This window comes from Lepus europaeus, chromosome 8 (assembly GCF_033115175.1).
Source record: "Lepus europaeus isolate LE1 chromosome 8, mLepTim1.pri, whole genome shotgun sequence".
In the NCBI taxonomy this organism is placed as follows: domain Eukaryota; kingdom Metazoa; phylum Chordata; class Mammalia; order Lagomorpha; family Leporidae; genus Lepus; species Lepus europaeus.
Genome location: NC_084834.1, coordinates 42,904,594 through 42,911,788, shown reverse-complemented (window position 1 = coordinate 42,911,788; position 7,195 = coordinate 42,904,594). Strand labels below are relative to the sequence as shown.

The 7,195-nt window shown below is 33.7% G+C and overlaps 1 pseudogene; it reads left to right on the top strand.

Annotated features, from left to right (window-relative positions):
- Positions 1-2,142: 2,142 nt before the first annotated feature.
- On the top strand, positions 2,143-2,363 carry LOC133765523 (cytochrome c oxidase subunit 7B, mitochondrial-like; annotated as a pseudogene).
- The last annotated feature ends 4,832 nt before the right edge of the window (positions 2,364-7,195 follow it).

Genomic DNA, 7,195 nt, shown 5'->3' with positions numbered 1-7,195 from the left:
ACTGGCATTGAATTCACAACAGTTTTTCTAAAACTCAAGTTTAATCATGCTTGTACTCTTGTTCAAGAACATCCAATGTGAAACAGCAATCCTACTTTGGTGTATATATGCAAAAGACATGTATTCCTTATATCAAATCAATAGCTGTACCACCATGTTGGTAACAGCACTTTTCACAATAGCCGAAATATGAAATCAATCAAGGTGCCCGTCATCAGAAGAATGGATATAGAAAACATGGAATATATACAAAATAGAATATTATTTAGCTATAAAATAATAATGAAATTCTATTACTTGCATCAGAATGTTTGCAAGTAGAGGGTGCAATGTTTAGTGAAATAAACCAGACACAGAAAGACAAATACCACCTTTGTCCTTGTGTGGGGGTGATTAAAACTTTTTAATTGAAAATATAAAAAGAAATGAATGTGTGTATCAGTTTTGCCACAAAAATAATGTTTGTCAAAATTGTTTTAATCTTTGTCAAACAAATTGATAAGAATTATAAACTAATGGGGCCAGCGCCATGGCTCACCTGGTTAATCCTCCGCCTGTGGTGCCGGCATCTCATGTGGGCACCGGCTATAGTCCTGGTCACTCCTCTTCCAGTCCAGCTCTCTGTTGTGGCCCGGGAGGTCAGTGGAAGATGACCAAGTCCTTGGGCCCCTGCACCCGCATGGGAGACTAGGAAGAAGCACCTGGCTCCTGGCTTTGGAACGTCGTAGCACTGGCCTTGGTGGCCATTTGAGGGGTGAACCAACGGAAGGAAGACCTTTCTCTCTATCTCTCTCTCTCTCACTGTCTATAACTCTACCTGTCAAATAAAAAAAAAAGAATTATAAACTACTATAGTTTGATTCTGTGATTATTTTAAAAGTGACTTTTTGTAAGGGAATTTGAACATCGTTTTATTTGATTATTGTTTATTACTCCTACCTGCCTTCCTTGCTGACCTATGTTCTTTTTAATTTTTATTTCTTCAATGTTTTATTCACTTTATTAAGTGAATGCTTTATCAAGTCTTTGCCTATAATGTTAATTAAAATGTGACATCTAAAATAATAAAATAAATTTCAAAATAATCCAATGACTCCTCTTTGCAGTTATATTAAAATTTAAAAATAAAATTCATATGGCCCACAAGTGCTTTCTGGATTTAAGTTCTGCCATTGTGTTGTGCACCTTTCACACTCTGAACATCTTCCATATTCATGCTTCTTGTGAAAGTCAAGTGAAGTACCGCAATCTTCGTTACTACTCTTTGCCCATTCTCCTCCCTTTGCTTGGTATTTTTCTCCCCTACTTCCCATGACTTATTCCTAATTCCTGTTAAAAATTTATTTTAGCTAATCAATTATTTTATCCTCAAATCAGCATTATTATTTTTCTTGGCCTATTCTAGTAAATTCCCAATGTTTATATAATTGTTTCTAAATGATAGAGTGAATTATGCATGAGAAAGAAATGCATCTTGTTTAGTACCATGCCCTATGTTTTATAGCACAATGATTAGCACATAGGCAGATCTTAGTAAATGTTTGTTACTGGGTGAATAAGTGTTGTAATATGATCTTTCTTGTTAAGTCATGATTACCTAGCTTTAAGTCAATGATTACTAACTTCAAGTTTTTGAGCTCTTAAAAATATTTTAGAAATGAATTCTAATGAATATATAATTTTCACAATTATAAATATTATATAAACCGGCATGTGCATGTTAAGTTTTGAAATTTAAGAGTAACTGATTTTTGCACATGAGATTAATTTTGAGATCTGTTGCCTGGGACTGTGATTTATAAGATTTATATATAATGATTTATAAGATATATTACTTTGCTTCCTGCTTAAGATATCATTTACTGGACTTTCAAAAATAATGCAGCAACACTGCATTTTATTAATTAAATTCTGTCTACAGTGTATATGGCATCATAGAATGAAATATGATAGATTGGATCTTCCAATGGTTTTCATTTGGTAAAACTAGTTATTGTCAAATCTCTGTATATTCTTAACTATCTTTAAATTTACAGAATTTGGCCTTTTTTTTTTTTTTCTTCAGGGCTCTCTGCAAGGGTATCTGGAGTGGAACTGCAACAAAACACTAGTTACGGTTGTCACAGTTGTATCATCTGCTTCATGTTTCCTATGGTGAGAAATGCACTAAGTCATCTCCAAGTTCAAAGCATTCAGCAAACAATGGCAAAGCAGAGCCACTAGAAACATACACTTGATTTTCATGACAAATGTGGTAATGTTGTATTAGCTGATGGAGCCACATTCTGTGTTGCTGTATGGACATATGCAGCAACACAACTTGGGACCTGTCCCTTGTTGGCAAAGTCATCCCAAAGGAATAGAGATCAGTAATCATCCTAGCTGGTGTAATACTGAATTGTTTTACAACCAACTCATAAGTGATGCCAAATAATAGCACTGTACCAGTCAAAAAACTGCATTATTAAAGAAATAAAGTACAATTGAAACCTATATTTTTTAAAGATATCTCGCTTATTCTATATTTTTATTTGTTTTCAAATACCTAATTAGGAAGTATTCCTTTCATTATCTAATTCTTCAAGTGATTCCATAACTTTACAAATAAATTATCCCCAAATCCTTAATTGAGTGACTCTTGTCAAGTATATGGCATAAACAGTTATATAGCAATTAACAAAAGAGAACATGTGTAAATTATTTTACTTTTTTATTCATCCACAGGGGGATTTTAAATTAGTATGTATAGATTAGGTCAATCTATGAATGCATAAATGCTTAAAGCAAGCTTAATTTCTAAAACATAATTTAGAAACATAGGAAATATCTCTGGAGTAGCACAGAGAATATCCAAGATATTTTTCAAGCTCACCTCCAGGAATTAATAGGTGAATTACATAACACTAATCAATTCCTTTTCATGTCCTAGAAGTTGCTTCTTTTTTGAAAGCTGCAGACACATCTTCTGAGGTATCTTTAATTACAAAATTTGGCATTCTGAGATATTCTTGTTAAAGCTCTTGAGAATGATTTATAACCATCTTGTTTTAACAAATTCTTTGCTCCCAAATTTGTCATTTTCTAGGATAATGCCATGTGCACTTTAAACATAACATCTTCTGGTGTTATTTTACTTAAAAGTGATGACATGTTTGGAGAGATCAAGGAAAGTCTCTGCTTTTTAGTATCATATATGGTTAGCTTCCTTTCTGTCTTCCCTTTTAATAAAAGGGCAGTCCATAAGCTGTACACTGGAAATTTATATTTATTAAATAAAAGTTAAAAAAAATAAAAGGGCAGTCAATTTAACACATATATTTTCAAAAACTTAATTTTATGTGTCTTCTTAGATTATGATTAATTATAAAACTCAAATATTTGATGTTTAGGAAAAATGGGATTTTTACCTCATTAGTTCATATTTCTATTTTAATTTCATTACACTGTACATTTTTGCTCAAGTCTTATTCACAAAGCTTAAAAGAATAAAAGGCCAGTTTTTGAATACTTGATTAGAAAGAAGAAAATTTTACATGGGCAGTGATTGATACCCACTTTCTATAGTTACTGAGAGAGGAAAATGTGGCCAGTTTGGTACATTATAGCAGGATTCCTGTACAGAGAAAAAGCACCAAGGCCTTTTAACAGGAAGTAGTCTTTTATTATTTATGCTGGAAGGCACAGGTGGAATTTCTTATCCGAAAACCTGAAACAAGAACAAGGAGAGGTACTTTCTTATATATAGTTTTAGTCTCTGTCTCTCTTATAGGCTTCATGTATACATTTGATTGAATATTCTAATGCTACATGACCTGGGCCAGGAATCGATACAATACTGGGTATATGTGCATAAATACAAATGATTTTTTTCTACCCATATACTTAACCAGAAACTGTCTGGCAAGGGTTAACACCACTGCTCTTTACTAGCAAGCAGAACCAAAATGGTTACATATAAGCAGATAGCAACTGTATTTGAAGCATTCATAAGCAAGCAGATAACAACCACATTTCATTCCCAGGACAGATTCCTCTCTTCTTTTGGCCGTGGGAAGGCTTCTATAACAACGTATCAGTTAGAAACAAGTTTAATTAAAAGACAAAGGTCTCTACCACAACATGACCTATTAATTTTAAAGCTAGCTGAAAAGTACTTCCTTTTTTGGGTGGTGGAGGGGGACACAATCTGAATTACATCACATTTAAAGACTACAAAGAGTACTCTCATACTGGTCTCTGTGGTGATTCAAGGACCTGTGTGCAAGCTGGGAATTGTTTTCCTCATGTAGATATGGAGTAGGAGGTGTGCATTATGAACAAGAAGCAAGAGCAACTGTAATGGCAGCTCAGCTGTCAGAGTTTTACAAATTGTAGGGACTATGTGAATCTATTTGATGTTTATGGTTAGTTCTCTCAGGCTTCTATTGAATTTCCATTTTCCTTGGAATATCCTCCAAATTTCTTAAATCCTAACAGTCTGTCAACTAGGATAAGCTGGTAGAGTTTTGTACAGTATCTTTTTAAAAAGGGACAACGGTGACAATATCCTCCACTTAGAAAATCAGTTTCATAACCCAATGGTCTTTGACAATGCTTTTTACTTAGCTCAAAAATATTGTATATATACTTTTATTTCAAAAATCATTTATTGTGTTTACTTCACAGGAAGAGACAAAAATCTCCCACCTGCTGGTTCACACAAAAATACCCACAGCATGGGGCTTTCCCAAGCCAAAACCCAGAGCTGAAAACTCAATTCAGACATCTCAACTCAACTATTTGAGATATCACCACTTCCTCCTAGAGTCCACATTAGCAGGAAAGTGGAATTGAGAGCAGTGGCACTCCAATATGAGATGCAGGTATCCAGGTGGCTTCTTTACTGCTAGACCAGATACATGCCTCTTCCCTTACTTTTATTGATACCCTGTTAGAACACATTATAAATGATTGTGATTAAGAATATCAATCCACGATATCATTATCTTCAGCTTTGGTGTTGAATTATTGTACTATTGCTTGTTTCGAAAGAATATAATACTGCATTGGTCTCAAAATACATGTGAAGACATACTTGTGTAGAGTCAGTTGTATCTCTTATTGAACTTCTTGACATGAATTTATTGTGAATGTGTAGATACACTTATGATATGGTATATGAGTTTTTGCCAAAATTTTGTGCACTGGAAGTTTGGTTCCCCATGTAACACTGTTGAACTAGTAGATGTTTCAGACGTAGATCCTAGTGGAAAGTCATCAGGTGATTAGATTATTGTGAGGGATTAATAGTTTTTCAAGGTGATTCATTCTGGTGGATAGTTTCCAGAAAGCTGGTTGCTATAAAACAAGGACATTCCATTTAAATGGCTCCTTCTGTATGCAGTCAGTTTTCTGTACTACACAGTTAGGGGCTGCTAGCACCAGGCTGCTTGGACTTTCCATTCAACAGAAATGTGAGCTAAATATGCTTCCTTCCTAAAAAATTATTCATACTCAAGTGTTTTGTCATAGCAATAATAAGACTAATGTAGTTTACTTATTTATCTTTAAATTCATAAAATTTATGATAAAAATATACTAGAGTGCTACTTTTACATATTTACTTTATTTTTATTATAATATGAAACTGTTCAGATTACAGACATTTATAACATATATCTTATTTGTTCTCATTTATTATAAACTGGCTTTTTTTCTTTACAAAAATCTAATTGAAATGACTAAGAATGTTTACTATGTCATAAGCATTTGAAAATGTATTTATTTACTTATTTGACAGAATGGCAGAGAAATAAAGTGATTTCTTCTACCCACTGATCCACTTCCCAAATGGCCACAATAGCCAGGTGGGGGCCAGGCCAAAGACAGGAGCCTGGAACTCTATCCTGGTCTCCATATAGGTGGTAGGTGTTTAACTGCTTGGACCATCTTCCTTCGCCTTCCCAGGTTCATCAGCAGGAAACAGGATCAGAAGTGGGGCAATAGGTTCTCAGGTAGGCATTTTGATATAGGATGTCAATGTCTTGCGGCAGCTTAATTTGCTGAACCACAACACTGGACCCTATGTCATAAAACATTTATTATATTCATAATAACAAACAGCAGGTCTCTGAAATTAATAGCAAATATTAGGATAGAAACTTGAATATATAATTTTCTGATTAAGTAAAATATAAAATATTTAATTTTAAGGCTTTGTTGCTGCTATGTTTTTCAAAAACTATGAGATGGTATTTAGACTTTAATATATTGGCTAAATATTTATAATTCTGTTGTATTTAATGCCCTTTTATTTTCATGACATTCACGATACATTAGAAATATAAGGAGGAATTCTAAAGCTTGGCATCTGGAGATGGTATCTAACTTGCTGCATGAAATTTCCTTCTCCAAACAGCTAGAAATTTAAATAATATTATGGCCTTCCTCTAATTAAAAGACAAGACCTTTAAATACTTTATAATGTAAAGTAATGCCACCCTATGGCCTTATTTTTTTTTGTATTTCTTTTTTTTTTCAAATGTAACATTACTTTTCTTTTTATTTTCAGATTAATGATGGAGTTTTATAATATTTTATCATTTTTAAAATATTTATTTATTTATTTATTTGAAAGTCAGAGTTACAGTGAAGGAGGGAGAGACAAGGGTGAGGTCTTTCATCTGCTGAAATATTCTCCAGGTGGCTGTAACAGCTGGAATCTGGCCAGGTTCAAGCAAGGAGCCAGGGGCTGCTTCTGGGTCTGCCACATGGTTGGCAGTGGCCTAAATGCTTGAGCCATCATCTGTATTTCTAAATACTCCATGCACAGTTCTTTGTACTACAACTTATCCAAAGCATTCTTTTCCTCTAACTTTCCATGAACCATAAATGTGTGTCATTTAGATCTAAATTTGGAACCATTTATTTAAAAAGTCCCTGTCAGAAACTATTTCCATCTTTCACTATGTCCCCAGATTTCATATTGTTGTCTCATGCATGGTAGACATTCATTCAAGTCTAGGAATCTTCAACTACTTCATGAGAAATGGAATTAAAAGTTAAAAATCTTTGGTGAATAAAATCATAAACTGAATGATTTTGAGAACACAGTGTCTCCAAGCTCTATGCTATATTGGTAGATGAGATAAACACAGGGATTCTGGGTGTGAAGTAGCAGAATATGGGATGTTTTGCTTTTCTTATTTTATCAGAC